At 46.8% G+C, this 16970-nt stretch overlaps 8 non-coding genes across 8 annotated transcripts; 2 read left to right on the top strand and 6 right to left on the bottom strand.

Moving 5' to 3' along the window:
- Positions 1–3974: 3974 nt before the first annotated feature.
- trnad-guc (transfer RNA aspartic acid (anticodon GUC)) lies at positions 3975–4046 on the top strand. Its single transcript has one exon. It is a non-coding gene; the product is annotated as a tRNA-Asp (tRNA).
- Positions 4047–5984: 1938 nt separating this feature from the next.
- On the top strand, positions 5985–6056 carry trnad-guc (transfer RNA aspartic acid (anticodon GUC)). The gene has a single exon. It is a non-coding gene; the product is annotated as a tRNA-Asp (tRNA).
- A 2410-nt stretch (positions 6057–8466) lies between these two features.
- On the bottom strand, positions 8467–8537 carry trnag-gcc (transfer RNA glycine (anticodon GCC)). The gene has a single exon. It is a non-coding gene; the product is annotated as a tRNA-Gly (tRNA).
- A 1326-nt stretch (positions 8538–9863) lies between these two features.
- trnag-gcc (transfer RNA glycine (anticodon GCC)) lies at positions 9864–9934 on the bottom strand. The gene has a single exon. It is a non-coding gene; the product is annotated as a tRNA-Gly (tRNA).
- Positions 9935–11868: 1934 nt separating this feature from the next.
- On the bottom strand, positions 11869–11939 carry trnag-gcc (transfer RNA glycine (anticodon GCC)). Its single transcript has one exon. It is a non-coding gene; the product is annotated as a tRNA-Gly (tRNA).
- A 1326-nt stretch (positions 11940–13265) lies between these two features.
- trnag-gcc (transfer RNA glycine (anticodon GCC)) lies at positions 13266–13336 on the bottom strand. Its single transcript has one exon. It is a non-coding gene; the product is annotated as a tRNA-Gly (tRNA).
- A 1317-nt stretch (positions 13337–14653) lies between these two features.
- Positions 14654–14724, bottom strand: trnag-gcc (transfer RNA glycine (anticodon GCC)). Its single transcript has one exon. It is a non-coding gene; the product is annotated as a tRNA-Gly (tRNA).
- Positions 14725–15649: 925 nt separating this feature from the next.
- trnag-gcc (transfer RNA glycine (anticodon GCC)) lies at positions 15650–15720 on the bottom strand. The gene has a single exon. It is a non-coding gene; the product is annotated as a tRNA-Gly (tRNA).
- Positions 15721–16970: the final 1250 nt, after the last annotated feature.

Genomic DNA, 16970 nt, shown 5'->3' with positions numbered 1-16970 from the left:
CTGTCACGCGGGAGATCGGGGTTCTATTCCCCGACGGGGAGTTAGGGATATTTACCCACAGTGCTGAACGCATTCAACCTGGCGTTATTTGAGATGCATGAGGTGTCTGTGGGCAAGACGAGGCCATTGATAACTTGACAAGTTTAACGAAATTGAACCCACTATTCACTCTGGTACACTTTTTAATTTGTGTCAGGATGGCCGATCGGTCTAAGGTGCTGCGATCAGGTCGCAGTCTCGTCTGGAAGTGTGGGTTTGAGTCCCACTTCGGAAGGGAGTTTTGAGGTCACCTTACGAAAAGTGAAATCACTGTCGTCAAGAACTATTTATTTCAGACGATCTGTTAAGTTAGGTTCGCCCGCTCAGTTTGATGTTCCATGAGATGTGACCATTCACAAACTGTGTTTAAGTTGCGTTTTAAGAATTCATAATAATTATGCACTGCATTGGACGGGAATCGAACCCGGGCCTCCCGCGTGGCAGGCGAGAATTCTACCACTGAACCACCAATGCTCGCTTTTAGTCCCACTTTGGCTCACAAAATCCTCTCAAGACACATTTCCACCTGCAGGACTCATAGTGCTTGCTCACTTTAAGAAATACTAGAACACCACAGCCCCTCATTAGTACAGTGGTCAGTATCCATTGGCCATGCATGAAACCAGGAATGTGAAGATTCTTGGTTTAACTCAGTCCGAACGAAAAGAGCCTATTTGTTTTGGTCACGCAAATGACCCAGCCTTATACCTTTGCCTGCAATCAGCCAGAGATTCAGCAGCAGGTGCACTACAATGCAGCCCAGATACTTTCCAATGTTGCAGACCAGGGCTTCATGCATGACAGGTAATTCTACCAATGAAACACCAACGCTTGTTAGCTCAAGAATTTGTGCCCCCAGAAATGAATTGGTCAGACTCACGTTTCCACCTGTAGACGTCAAAGTTCTCGGACGTGTTGAGGAACGTATATTCACGGAGTTCCTCGTTAGATTAGTGGTCAGTATCCCCGCCTGTCACGCGGGAGACCGGGGTTCAATTCCCCGACGGGGAGTAAGGGAATTTTACCCACAGTGCCGAACACATTCAACCTGGCGTTATATGAGGTGTCTGTGGGCAAGACGAGGCCATTGATAACTTGACAAGTTTAACGAAATTGCACCCACTATTCACTCTGGGACACTTTTTAGTTTGTGTCAGGATGGCCGGTCTAAGGTGCTGCGATCAGGTCACAGTCTCGTCTGGAAGTGTGGGTTTGAGTCCCACTTCTGAAGGGAGTTTTGAGGTCACCTTACGAAAAGTGAAATCACTGTCGTCAAGAACTATTTATTTCAGACGATCTGTTAAGTTAGGTTCGCCCGCTCAGTTTGATGTTCCATGAGATGTGACAATTCACACACTGTGTTTAAGTTGCGTTTTAAGAATTCATAATAATTATGCACTGCATTGGCCGGGAATCAAACCCGGGCCTCCCGCGTGGCAGGCGAGAATTCTACCACTGAACCACCAATGCTCGCTTTTAGTCCCACTTTGGCTCACAAAATCCTCTCAAGACACATTTCCACCTGCAGGACTCATAGTGCTTGCTCACTTTAAGAAATACTAGAACACCACAGCCCCTCATTAGTACAGTGGTCAGTATCCATTGGCCATGCATGAAACCAGGAATGTGAAGATTCTTGGTTTAACTCAGTCCGAACGAAAAGAGCCTATTTGTTTTGGTCACGCAAATGACCCAGCCTTATACCTTTGCCTGCAATCAGCCAGAGATTCAGCAGCAGGTGCACTACAATGCAGCCCAGATACTTTCCAATGTTGCAGACCAGGGCTTCATGCATGACAGGTAATTCTACCAATGAAACACCAACGCTTGTTAGCTCAAGAATTTGTGCCCCCAGAAATGAATTGGTCAGACTCACGTTTCCACCTGTAGACGTCAAAGTTCTCGGACGTGTTGAGGAACGTATATTCACGGAGTTCCTCGTTAGAATAGTGGTCAGTATCCCCGCCTGTCACGCGGGAGACCGGGGTTCAATTCCCCGACGGGGAGTAAGGGAATTTTACCCACAGTGCCGAACACATTCAACCTGGCGTTATATGAGGTGTCTGTGGGCAAGACGAGGCCATTGATAACTTGACAAGTTTAACGAAATTGCACCCACTATTCACTCTGGGACACTTTTTAGTTTGTGTCAGGATGGCCGGTCTAAGGTGCTGCGATCAGGTCACAGTCTCGTCTGGAAGTGTGGGTTTGAGTCCCACTTCTGAAGGGAGTTTTGAGGTCACCTTACGAAAAGTGAAATCACTGTCGTCAAGAACTATTTATTTCAGACGATCTGTTAAGTTAGGTTCGCCCGCTCAGTTTGATGTTCCATGAGATGTGACAATTCACACACTGTGTTTAAGTTGCGTTTTAAGAATTCATAATAATTATGCACTGCATTGGCCGGGAATCAAACCCGGGCCTCCCGCGTGGCAGGCGAGAATTCTACCACTGAACCACCAATGCTCGCTTTTAGTCCCACTTTGGCTCACAAAATCCTCTCAAGACACATTTCCACCTGCAGGACTCATAGTGCTTGCTCACTTTAAGAAATACTAGAACACCACAGCCCCTCATTAGTACAGTGGTCAGTATCCATTGGCCATGCATGAAACCAGGAATGTGAAGATTCTTTGTTTAACTCAGTCCGAACGAAAAGAGCCAATTTGTTTTGGTCACGCAAATGACCCAGCCTTATACCTTTGCCTGCAATCAGCCAGAGATTCAGCAGCAGGTGCACTACAATGCAGCCCAGATACTTTCCAATGTTGCAGACCAGGGCTTCATGCATGACAGGTAATTCTACCAATGAAACACCAACGCTTGTTAGCTCAAGAAGTTGTGCCCCCAGAAATGAATTGGTCAGACTCACGTTTCCACCTGTAGTCTTCAAAGTTCTTGGACGTGTTGAGGAACGTATATTTGAAGAGTTCCTTGTTAGTATAGTGGTCAGTATCCCCGGCTGTCACGCGGGAGACCGGGGTTCAATTCCCCGACGGGAGTTAGGGATATTTACCCACAGTGCCGAACACATTCAACCTGGCGTTATTTGAGATGCATGAGGTGTCTGTGGGCAAGACGAGGCCATTGATAACTTGACAAGTTTAACGAAATTGCACCCACTATTCACTCTGGGACACTTTTTAGTTTGTGTCAGGATGGCCGGTCTAAGGTGCTGCGATCAGGTCACAGTCTCGTCTGGAAGTGTGGGTTTGAGTCCCACTTCTGAAGGGAGTTTTGAGGTCACCTTACGAAAAGTGAAATCACTGTCGTCAAGAACTATTTATTTCAGACGATCTGTTAAGTTAGGTTCGCCCGCTCTGTTTGATGTTCCATGAGATGTGACCATTCACACACTGTGTTTAAGTTGCGTTTTATGAATTCATAATAATTATGCACTGCATTGGCCGGGAATCGAACCCGGGCCACCCGCGTGGCAGGCGAGAATTCTACCACTGAACCACCATTGCTCGCTTTTAGTCCCACTTTGGCTCACAAAATCCTCTCGAGACACATTTCCACCTGCAGGACTCATAGTGCTTGCTCACTTTAAGAAATACTAGAACACCACAGCCCCTCATTAGTACAGTGGTCAGTATCCATTGGCCATGCATGAAACCAGGAATGTGAAGATTCTTGGTTTAACTCAGTCCGAACGAAAAGAGCCAATTTGTTTTGGTCACGCAAATGACCCAGCCTTATACCTTTGCCTGCAATCAGCCAGAGATTCAGCAGCAGGTGCACTACAATGCAGCCCAGATACTTTCCAATGTTGCAGACCTGGGCTTCATGCATGACAGGTAATTCTACCAATGAAACACCAACGCTTGTTAGCGCAAGAAGTTGTGCCCCCAGAAATGAATAGGTCAGACTCACGTTTCCACTTGTAGACGTCAAAGTTCTTGGACGTGTTGAGGAATTGGAATTTACAGTGCTCCTCGTTAGTATAGTGGTCAGTATCCCCGCCTGTCACGCGGGAGACCGGGGTTCAATTCCCCGACGGGGAGTTAGGGATTTTTACCCACAGTGCCGAACACATTCAACCTGGCGTTATTTGAGATGCATGAGGTGTCTGTGGGCAAGACGAGGCCATTGATAACTTGACAAGTTTAACGAAATTGCACCCACTATTCACTCTGGGACACTTTTTAGTTTGTGTCAGGATGGCCGGCCTAAGGTGCTGCGATCAGGTCACAGTCTCGTCTGGAAGTGTGGGTTTGAGTCCCACTTCTGAAGGGAGTTTTGAGGTCACCTTACGAAAAGTGAAATCACTGTCGTCAAGAACTATTTATTTCAGACGATCTGTTAAGTTAGGTTTGCCCGCTCAGTTTGATGTTCCATGAGATGTGACCATTCACACACTGTGTTTAAGTTGCGTTTTAAGAATTCATAATAATTATGCACTGCATTGGCCGGGAATCGAACCCGGGCCTCGCGCGAGGCAGGCGAGAATTCTACCATTGAACCACCAATGCTCGCTTTTAGTCCCACTTTGGCTCACAAAATCCTCTCGAGACACATTTCCACCTGCAGGACTCATAGTGCTTGCTCACTTTAAGAAATACTAGAACACCACAGCCCCTCATTAGTACAGTGGTCAGTATCCATTGGCCATGCATGAAACCAGGAATGTGAAGATTCTTGGTTTAACTCAGTCCGAACGAAAAGAGCCAATTTGTTTTGGTCACGCAAATGACCCAGCCTTATACCTTTGCCTGCAATCAGCCAGAGATTCAGCAGCAGGTGCACTACAATGCAGCCCAGATACTTTCCAATGTTGCAGACCAGGGCTTCATGCATGACAGGTAATTCTACCAATGAAACACCAACGCTTGTTAGCTCAAGAAGTTGTGCCCCCAGAAATGAATAGGTCAGACTCACGTTTCCACCTGTAGTCTTCAAAGTTCTTGGACGTGTTGAGGAACGTATATCCACAGAGTTCCTCGTTAGTATAGTGGTCAGTATCCCCGCCTGTCACGCGGGAGACCGGGGTTCAATTCCCCGATGGGGAGTTAGGGATATTTACCCACAGTGCCGAACACATTCAACCTGGCGTTATTTGAGATGCATGAGGTGTCTGTGGGCAAGACGAGGCCATTGATAACTTGACAAGTTTAACGAAATTGAACCCACTGTTCACTCTGGTACACTTTTTAGTTTGTGTCAGGATGGCCGGTCTAAGGTGCTGCGATCAGGTCGCAGTCTCGTCTGGAAGTGTGGGTTTGAGTCCCACTTCTGAAGGGAGTTTTGAGGTCACCTTACGAAAAGTGAAATCACTGTCGTCAAGAACTATTTATTTCAGACGATCTGTTAAGTTAGGTTCGCCCGCTCAGTTTGATGTTCCATGAGATGTGACCATTCACACACTGTGTTTAAGTTGCGTTATAAGAATTCATAATAATTATGCACTGCATTGGCCGGGAATCGAACCCGGGCCTCGCGCGAGGCAGGCGAGAATTCTACCATTGAACCACCAATGCTCTCTTTTAGTCCCACTTTGGCTCACAAAATCCTCTCAAGACACTTTTCCACCTGCAGGACTCATAGTGCTTGCTCACTTTAAGAAATACTAGAACACCACAGCCCCTCATTAGTACAGTGGTCAGTATCCTTTGGCCATGCATGAAACCAGGAATGTGAAGATTCTTGGTTTAACTCAGTCCGAACGAAAAGAGCCAATTTGTTTTGGTCACGCAAATGACCCAGCCTTATACCTTTGCCTGCAATCAGCCAGAGATTCAGCAGCAGGTGCACTACAATGCAGCCCAGATACTTTCCAATGTTGCAGACCAGGGCTTCATGCATGACAGGTAATTCTACCAATGAAACACCAACGCTTGTTAGCTCAAGAAGTTGTGCCCCCAGAAATGAATAGGTCAGACTCACGTTTCCACTTGTAGACGTCAAAGTTCTTGGACGTGTTGAGGAATTGGAATTTACAGAGCTCCTCGTTAGTATAGTGGTCAGTATCCCCGCCTGTCACGCGGGAGACCGGGGTTCAATTCCCCGACGGGGAGTTAGGGATTTTTACCCACAGTGCCGAACACATTCAACCTGGCGTTATTTGAGATGCATGAGGTGTCTGTGGGCAAGACGAGGCCATTGATAACTTGACAAGTTTAACGAAATTGCACCCACTATTCACTCTGGGACACTTTTTAGTTTGTGTCAGGATGGCCGGTCTAAGGTGCTGCGATCAGGTCACAGTCTCGTCTGGAAGTGTGGGTTTGAGTCCCACTTCTGAAGGGAGTTTTGAGGTCACCTTACGAAAAGTGAAATCACTGTCGTCAAGAACTATTTATTTCAGACGATCTGTTAAGTTAGGTTTGCCCGCTCAGTTTGATGTTCCATGAGATGTGACCATTCACACACTGTGTTTAAGTTGCGTTTTAAGAATTCATAATAATTATGCACTGCATTGGCCGGGAATCGAACCCGGGCCTCGCGCGAGGCAGGCGAGAATTCTACCATTGAACCACCAATGCTCGCTTTTAGTCCCACTTTGGCTCACAAAATCCTCTCAAGACACATTTCCACCTGCAGGACTCATAGTGCTTGCTCACTTTAAGAAATACTAGAACACCACAGCCCCTCATTAGTACAGTGGTCAGTATCCATTGGCCATGCATGAAACCAGGAATGTGAAGATTCTTGGTTTAACTCAGTCCGAACGAAAAGAGCCAATTTGTTTTGGTCACGCAAATGACCCAGCCTTATACCTTTGCCTGCAATCAGCCAGAGATTCAGCAGCAGGTGCTCTACAATGCAGCCCAGATACTTTCCAATGTTGCAGACCAGGGCTTCATGCATGACAGGTAATTCTACCAATGAAACACCAACGCTTGTTAGCTCAAGAAGTTGTGCCCCCAGAAATGAATTGGTCAGACTCACGTTTCCACCTGTAGTCTTCAAAGTTCTTGGACGTGTTGAGGAACGTATATTTGCAGAGTTCCTTGTTAGTATAGTGGTCAGTATCCCCGCCTGTCACGCGGGAGACCGGGGTTCAATTCCCCGACGGGAGTTAGGGATATTTACCCACAGTGCCGAACACATTCAACCTGGCGTTATTTGAGATGCATGAGGTGTCTGTGGGCAAGACGAGGCCATTGATAACTTGACAAGTTTAACGAAATTGCACCCACTATTCACTCTGGGACACTTTTTAGTTTGTGTCAGGATGGCCGGTCTAAGGTGCTGCGATCAGGTCGCAGTCTCGTCTGGAAGTGTGGGTTTGAGTCCCACTTCTGAAGGGAGTTTTGAGGTCACCTTACGAAAAGTGAAATCACTGTCGTCAAGAACTATTTATTTCAGACGATCTGTTAAGTTAGGTTCGCCCGCTCAGTTTGATGTTCCATGAGATGTGACCATTCACACACTGTGTTTAAGTTGCGTTTTATGAATTCATAATAATTATGCACTGCATTGGCCGGGAATCAAACCCGGGCCTCCCGCGTGGCAGGCGAGAATTCTACCACTGAACCACCAATGCTCGCTTTTAGTCCCACTTTGGCTCACAAAATCCTCTCGAGACACATTTCCACCTGCAGGACTCATAGTGCTTGCTCACTTTAAGAAATACTAGAACACCACAGCCCCTCATTAGTACAGTGGTCAGTATCCATTGGCCATGCATGAAACCAGGAATGTGAAGATTCTTGGTTTAACTCAGTCCGAACGAAAAGAGCCAATTTGTTTTGGTCACGCAAATGACCCAGCCTTATACCTTTGCCTGCAATCAGCCAGAGATTCAGCAGCAGGTGCACTACAATGCAGCCCAGATACTTTCCAATGTTGCAGACCAGGGCTTCATGCATGACAGGTAATTCTACCAATGAAACACCAACGCTTGTTAGCTCAAGAAGTTGTGCCCCCAGAAATGAATTCGTCAGACTCACGTTTCCACCTGTAGTCTTCAAAGTTCTTGGACGTGTTGAGGAACGTATTTTTGCAGAGTTCCTTGTTAGTATAGTGGTCAGTATCCCCGCCTGTCACGCGGGAGACCGGGGTTCAATTCCCCGATGGGGAGTTAGGGATATTTACCCACAGTGCTGAACACATTCAACCTGGCGTTATTTGAGATGTATGAGGTGTCTGTGGGCAAGACGAGGCCATTGATAACTTGACAAGTTTAACGAAATTGAACCCACTATTCACTCTGGTACACTTTTTAATTTGTGTCAGGATGGCCAATCGGTCTAAGGTGCTGCGATCAGGTCGCAGTCTCGTCTGGAAGTGTGGGTTTGAGTCCCACTTCGGAAGGGAGTTTTGAGGTCACCTTACGAAAAGTGAAATCACTGTCGTCAAGAACTATTTATTTCAGACGATCTGTTAAGTTAGGTTCGCCCGCTCTGTTTGATGTTCCATGAGATGTGACCATTCACAAACTGTGTTTAAGTTGCGTTTTAAGAATTCATAATAATTATGCACTGCATTGGCCGGGAATCGAACCCGGGCCTCCCGCGTGGCAGGCGAGAATTCTACCACTGAACCACCAATGCTCGCTTTTAGTCCCACTTTGGCTCACAAAATCCTCTCAAGACACATTTCCACCTGCAGGACTCATAGTGCTTGCTCACTTTAAGAAATACTAGAACACCACAGCCCCTCATTAGTACAGTGGTCAGTATCCATTGGCCATGCATGAAACCAGGAATGTGAAGATTCTTGGTTTAACTCAGTCCGAACGAAAAGAGCCAATTTGTTTTGGTCACGCAAATGACCCAGCCTTATACCTTTGCCTGCAATCAGCCAGAGAATCAGCAGCAGGTGCACTACAATGCAGCCCAGATACTTTCCAATGTTGCAGACCAGGGCTTCATGCATGACAGGTAATTCTACCAATGAAACACCAACGCTTGTTAGCTCAAGAAGTTGTGCCCCCAGAAATGAATTGGTCAGACTCACGTTTCCACCTGTAGTCTTCAAAGTTCTTGGACGTGTTGAGGAACGTATATTTGCAGAGTTCCTTGTTAGTATAGTGGTCAGTATCCCCGCCTGTCACGCGGGAGACCGGGGTTCAATTCCCCGACGGGAGTTAGGGATATTTACCCACAGTGCCGAACACATTCAACCTGGCGTTATTTGAACCTGGCGTTATTCGCAAATGACCCAGCCTTATACCTTTGCCTGCAATCAGCCAGAGATTCAGCAGCAGGTGCACTACAATGCAGCCCAGATACTTTCCAATGTTGCAGACCAGGGCTTCATGCATGACAGGTAATTCTACCAATGAAACACCAACGCTTGTTAGCTCAAGAATTTGTGCCCCCAGAAATGAATTGGTCAGACTCACGTTTCCACTTGTAGACGTCAAAGTTCTTGGACGTGTTGAGGAATTGGAATTTACAGAGCTCCTCGTTAGTATAGTGGTCAGTATCCCCGCCTGTCACGCGGGAGATCGGGGTTCTATTCCCCGACGGGGAGTTAGGGATATTTACCCACAGTGCTGAACGCATTCAACCTGGCGTTATTTGAGATGCATGAGGTGTCTGTGGGCAAGACGAGGCCATTGATAACTTGACAAGTTTAACGAAATTGAACCCACTATTCACTCTGGTACACTTTTTAATTTGTGTCAGGATGGCCGATCGGTCTAAGGTGCTGCGATCAGGTCGCAGTCTCGTCTGGAAGTGTGGGTTTGAGTCCCACTTCTGAAGGGAGTTTTGAGGTCACCTTACGAAAAGTGAAATCACTGTCGTCAAGAACTATTTATTTCAGACGATCTGTTAAGTTAGGTTCGCCCGCTCAGTTTGATGTTCCATGAGATGTGACCATTCACAAACTGTGTTTAAGTTGCGTTTTAAGAATTCATAATAATTATGCACTGCATTGGCCGGGAATCGAACCCGGGCCTCCCGCGTGGCAGGCGAGAATTCTACCACTGAACCACCAATGCTCGCTTTTAGTCCCACTTTGGCTCACAAAATCCTCTCGAGACACATTTCCACCTGCAGGACTCATAGTGCTTGCTCACTTTAAGAAATACTAGAACACCACAGCCCCTCATTAGTACAGTGGTCAGTATCCATTGGCCATGCATGAAACCAGGAATGTGAAGATTCTTGGTTTAACTCAGTCCGAACGAAAAGAGCCAATTTGTTTTGGTCACGCAAATGACCCAGCCTTATACCTTTGCCTGCAATCAGCCAGAGATTCAGCAGCAGGTGCACTACAATGCAGCCCAGATACTTTCCAATGTTGCAGACCAGGGCTTCATGCATGACAGGTAATTCTACCAATGAAACACCAACGCTTGTTAGCTCAAGAATTTGTGCCCCCAGAAATGAATTGGTCAGACTCACGTTTCCACCTGTAGACGTCAAAGTTCTCGGACGTGTTGAGGAACGTATATTCACGGAGTTCCTCGTTAGAATAGTGGTCAGTGTCCCCGCCTGTCACGCGGGAGACCGGGGTTCAATTCCCCGACGGGGAGTAAGGGAATTTTACCCACAGTGCCGAACACATTCAACCTGGCATTATATGAGGTGTCTGTGGGCAAGACGAGGCCATTGATAACTTGACAAGTTTAACGAAATTGCACCCACTATTCACTCTGGGACACTTTTTAGTTTGTGTCAGGATGGCCGGTCTAAGGTGCTGCGATCAGGTCACAGTCTCGTCTGGAAGTGTGGGTTTGAGTCCCACTTCTGAAGGGAGTTTTGAGGTCACCTTACGAAAAGTGAAATCACTGTCGTCAAGAACTATTTATTTCAGACGATCTGTTAAGTTAGGTTCGCCCGCTCAGTTTGATGTTCCATGAGATGTGACAATTCACACACTGTGTTTAAGTTGCGTTTTAAGAATTCATAATAATTATGCACTGCATTGGCCGGGAATCAAACCCGGGCCTCCCGCGTGGCAGGCGAGAATTCTACCACTGAACCACCAATGCTCGCTTTTAGTCCCACTTTGGCTCACAAAATCCTCTCGAGACACATTTCCACCTGCAGGACTCATAGTGCTTGCTCACTTTAAGAAATACTAGAACACCACAGCCCCTCATTAGTACAGTGGTCAGTATCCATTGGCCATGCATGAAACCAGGAATGTGAAGATTCTTGGTTTAACTCAGTCCGAACGAAAAGAGCCAATTTGTTTTGGTCACGCAAATGACCCAGCCTTATACCTTTGCCTGCAATCAGCCAGAGATTCAGCAGCAGGTGCACTACAATGCAGCCCAGATACTTTCCAATGTTGCAGACCAGGGCTTCATGCATGACAGGTAATTCTACCAATGAAACACCAACGCTTGTTAGCTCAAGAAGTTGTGCCCCCAGAAATGAATTGGTCAGACTCACGTTTCCACCTGTAGTCTTCAAAGTTCTTGGACGTGTTGAGGAACGTATTTTTACAGAGTTCCTTGTTAGTATAGTGGTCAGTATCCCCGCCTGTCACGCGGGAGACCGGGGTTCAATTCCCCGATGGGGAGTTAGGGATATTTACCCACAGTGCTGAACACATTCAACCTGGCGTTATTTGAGATGCATGAGGTGTCTGTGGGCAAGACGAGGCCATTGATAACTTGACAAGTTTAACGAAATTGAACCCACTATTCACTCTGGTACACTTTTTAATTTGTGTCAGGATGGCCAATCGGTCTAAGGTGCTGCGATCAGGTCGCAGTCTCGTCTGGAAGTGTGGGTTTGAGTCCCACTTCGGAAGGGAGTTTTGAGGTCACCTTACGAAAAGTGAAATCACTGTCGTCAAGAACTATTTATTTCAGACGATCTGTTAAGTTAGGTTCGCCCGCTCAGTTTGATGTTCCATGAGATGTGACCATTCACAAACTGTGTTTAAGTTGCGTTTTAAGAATTCATAATAATTATGCACTGCATTGGCCGGGAATCGAACCCGGGCCTCCCGCGTGGCAGGCGAGAATTCTACCACTGAACCACCAATGCTCGCTTTTAGTCCCACTTTGGCTCACAAAATCCTCTCAAGACACATTTCCACCTGCAGGACTCATAGTGCTTGCTCACTTTAAGAAATACTAGAACACCACAGCCCCTCATTAGTACAGTGGTCAGTATCCATTGGCCATGCATGAAACCAGGAATGTGAAGATTCTTGGTTTAACTCAGTCCGAACGAAAAGAGCCAATTTGTTTTGGTCACGCAAATGACCCAGCCTTATACCTTTGCCTGCAATCAGCCAGAGATTCAGCAGCAGGTGCACTACAATGCAGCCCAGATACTTTCCAATGTTGCAGACCAGGGCTTCATGCATGACAGGTAATTCTACCAATGAAACACCAACGCTTGTTAGCTCAAGAAGTTGTGCCCCCAGAAATGAATTGGTCAGACTCACGTTTCCACCTGTAGTCTTCAAAGTTCTTGGACGTGTTGAGGAACGTATATTTGCAGAGTTCCTTGTTAGTATAGTGGTCAGTATCCCCGCCTGTCACGCGGGAGACCGGGGTTCAATTCCCCGACGGGAGTTAGGGATATTTACCCACAGTGCCGAACACATTCAACCTGGCGTTATTTGAACCTGGCGTTATTCGCAAATGACCCAGCCTTATACCTTTGCCTGCAATCAGCCAGAGATTCAGCAGCAGGTGCACTACAATGCAGCCCAGATACTTTCCAATGTTGCAGACCAGGGCTTCATGCATGACAGGTAATTCTACCAATGAAACACCAACGCTTGTTAGCTCAAGAATTTGTGCCCCCAGAAATGAATTGGTCAGACTCACGTTTCCACTTGTAGACGTCAAAGTTCTTGGACGTGTTGAGGAATTGGAATTTACAGAGCTCCTCGTTAGTATAGTGGTCAGTATCCCCGCCTGTCACGCGGGAGATCGGGGTTCTATTCCCCGACGGGGAGTTAGGGATATTTACCCACAGTGCTGAACGCATTCAACCTGGCGTTATTTGAGATGCATGAGGTGTCTGTGGGCAAGACGAGGCCATTGATAACTTGACAAGTTTAACGAAATTGAACCCACTATTCACTCTGGTACACTTTTTAATTTGTGTCAGGATGGCCGATCGGTCTAAGGTGCTGCGATCAGGTCGCAGTCTCGTCTGGAAGTGTGGGTTTGAGTCCCACTTCTGAAGGGAGTTTTGAGGTCACCTTACGAAGAGTGAAATCACTGTCGTCAAGAACTATTTATTTCAGACGATCTGTTAAGTTAGGTTCGCCCGCTCAGTTTGATGTTCCATGAGATGTGACCATTCACAAACTGTGTTTAAGTTGCGTTTTAAGAATTCATAATAATTATGCACTGCATTGGCCGGGAATCGAACCCGGGCCTCCCGCGTGGCAGGCGAGAATTCTACCACTGAACCACCAATGCTCGCTTTTAGTCCCACTTTGGCTCACAAAATCCTCTCAAGACACATTTCCACCTGCAGGACTCATAGTGCTTGCTCACTTTAAGAAATACTAGAACACCACAGCCCCTCATTAGTACAGTGGTCAGTATCCATTGGCCATGCATGAAACCAGGAATGTGAAGATTCTTGGTTTAACTCAGTCCGAACGAAAAGAGCCAATTTGTTTTGGTCACGCAAATGACCCAGCCTTATACCTTTGCCTGCAATCAGCCAGAGATTCAGCAGCAGGTGCACTACAATGCAGCCCAGATACTTTCCAATGTTGCAGACCAGGGCTTCATGCATGACAGGTAATTCTACCAATGAAACACCAACGCTTGTTAGCTCAAGAAGTTGTGCCCCCAGAAATGAATTGGTCAGACTCACGTTTCCACCTGTAGTCTTCAAAGTTCTTGGACGTGTTGAGGAACGTATATTTGCAGAGTTCCTTGTTAGTATAGTGGTCAGTATCCCCGCCTGTCACGCGGGAGACCGGGGTTCAATTCCCCGACGGGAGTTAGGGATATTAACCCACAGTGCCGAACACATTCAACCTGGCGTTATTTGAACCTGGCGTTATTCGCAAATGACCCAGCCTTATACCTTTGCCTGCAATCAGCCAGAGATTCAGCAGCAGGTGCACTACAATGCAGCCCAGATACTTTCCAATGTTGCAGACCAGGGCTTCATGCATGACAGGTAATTCTACCAATGAAACACCAACGCTTGTTAGCTCAAGAATTTGTGCCCCCAGAAATGAATTGGTCAGACTCACGTTTCCACTTGTAGACGTCAAAGTTCTTGGACGTGTTGAGGAATTGGAATTTACAGAGCTCCTCGTTAGTATAGTGGTCAGTATCCCCGCCTGTCACGCGGGAGATCGGGGTTCTATTCCCCGACGGGGAGTTAGGGATATTTACCCACAGTGCTGAACGCATTCAACCTGGCGTTATATGAGGTGTCTGTGGGCAAGACGAGGCCATTGATAACTTGACAAGTTTAACGAAATTGAACCCACTATTCACTCTGGTACACTTTTTAATTTGTGTCAGGATGGCCGATCGGTCTAAGGTGCTGCGATCAGGTCGCAGTCTCGTCTGGAAGTGTGGGTTTGAGTCCCACTTCTGAAGGGAGTTTTGAGGTCACCTTACGAAGAGTGAAATCACTGTCGTCAAGAACTATTTATTTCAGACGATCTGTTAAGTTAGGTTCGCCCGCTCAGTTTGATGTTCCATGAGATGTGACCATTCACAAACTGTGTTTAAGTTGCGTTTTAAGAATTCATAATAATTATGCACTGCATTGGCCGGGAATCGAACCCGGGCCTCCCGCGTGGCAGGCGAGAATTCTACCACTGAACCACCAATGCTCGCTTTTAGTCCCACTTTGGCTCACAAAATCCTCTCAAGACACATTTCCACCTGCAGGACTCATAGTGCTTGCTCACTTTAAGAAATACTAGAACACCACAGCCCCTCATTAGTACAGTGGTCAGTATCCATTGGCCATGCATGAAACCAGGAATGTGAAGATTCTTGGTTTAACTCAGTCCGAACGAAAAGAGCCTATTTGTTTTGGTCACGCAAATGACCCAGCCTTATACCTTTGCCTGCAATCAGCCAGAGATTCAGCAGCAGGTGCACTACAATGCAGCCCAGATACTTTCCAATGTTGCAGACCAGGGCTTCATGCATGACAGGTAATTCTACCAATGAAACACCAACGCTTGTTAGCTCAAGAATTTGTGCCCCCAGAAATGAATTGGTCAGACTCACGTTTCCACCTGTAGACGTCAAAGTTCTCGGACGTGTTGAGGAACGTATATTCACGGAGTTCCTCGTTAGAATAGTGGTCAGTATCCCCGCCTGTCACGCGGGCGACCGGGGTTCAATTCCCCGACGGGGAGTAAGGGAATTTTACCCACAGTGCCGAACACATTCAACCTGGCGTTATATGAGGTGTCTGTGGGCAAGACGAGGCCATTGATAACTTGACAAGTTTAACGAAATTGCACCCACTATTCACTCTGGGACACTTTTTAGTTTGTGTCAGGATGGCCGGTCTAAGGTGCTGCGATCAGGTCACAGTCTCGTCTGGAAGTGTGGGTTTGAGTCCCACTTCTGAAGGGAGTTTTGAGGTCACCTTACGAAAAGTGAAATCACTGTCGTCAAGAACTATTTATTTCAGACGATCTGTTAAGTTAGGTTCGCCCGCTCAGTTTGATGTTCCATGAGATGTGACCATTCACACACTGTGTTTAAGTTGCGTTTTATGAATTCATAATAATTATGCACTGCATTGGCCGGGAATCGAACCCGGGCCTCCCGCGTGGCAGGCGAGAATTCTACCACTGAACCACCAATGCTCGTTTATAGTCCCACTTTGGCTCACAAAATCCTCTCGAGACACATTTCCACCTGCAGGACTCATAGTGCTTGCTCACTTTAAGAAATACTAGAACACCACAGCCCCTCATTAGTACAGTGGTCAGTATCCATTGGCCATGCATGAAACCAGGAATGTGAAGATTCTTGGTTTAACTCAGTCCGAACGAAAAGAGCCAATTTGTTTTGGTCACGCAAATGACCCAGCCTTATACCTTTGCCTGCAATCAGCCAGAGATTCAGCAGCAGGTGCACTACAATGCAGCCCAGATACTTTCCAATGTTGCAGACCAGGGCTTCATGCATGACAGGTAATTCTACCAATGAAACACCAACGCTTGTTAGCTCAAGAAGTTGTGCCCCCAGAAATGAATTGGTCAGACTCACGTTTCCACCTGTAGTCTTCAAAGTTCTTGGACGTGTTGAGGAACGTATATTTGAAGAGTTCCTTGTTAGTATAGTGGTCAGTATCCCCGCCTGTCACGCGGGAGACCGGGGTTCAATTCCCCGACGGGGAGTTAGGGATTTTTACCCACAGTGCCGAACACATTCAACCTGGCGTTATTTGAGATGCATGAGGTGTCTGTGGGCAAGACGAGGCCATTGATAACTTGACAAGTTTAACGAAATTGAACCCACTATTCACTCTGGGACACTTTTTAGTTTGTGTCAGGATGGCCGGTCTAAGGTGCTGCGATCAGGTCGCAGTCTCGTCTGGAAGTGTGGGTTTGAGTCCCACTTCTGAAGGGAGTTTTGAGGTCACCTTACGAAAAGTGAAATCACTGTCGTCAAGAACTATTTATTTCAGACGATCTGTTAAGTTAGGTTTGCCCGCTCAGTTTGATGTTCCATGAGATGTGACCATTCACACACTGTGTTTAAGTTGCGTTTTAAGAATTCATAATAATTATGCACTGCATTGGCCGGGAATCGAACCCTGGCCTCGCGCGAGACAGGCGAGAATTCTACCATTGAACCACCAATGCTCGCTTTTAGTCCCACTTTGGCTCACAAAATCCTCTCAAGACACATTTCCACCTGCAGGACTCATAGTGCTTGCTCACTTTAAGAAATACTAGAACACCACAGCCCCTCATTAGTACAGTGGTCAGTATCCATTGGCCATGCATGAAACCAGGAATGTGAAGATTCGTGGTTTAACTCAGTCCGAACGAAAAGAGCCAATTTGTTTTGGTCACGCAAATGACCCAGCCTTATACCTTTGCCTGCA

This window comes from Gadus macrocephalus, chromosome 4, assembly GCF_031168955.1.
Source record: "Gadus macrocephalus chromosome 4, ASM3116895v1".
In the NCBI taxonomy this organism is placed as follows: domain Eukaryota; kingdom Metazoa; phylum Chordata; class Actinopteri; order Gadiformes; family Gadidae; genus Gadus; species Gadus macrocephalus.
Note: the sequence above shows the minus strand (reverse complement) of the source record. Positions and strands in the feature narration are given on the sequence as shown.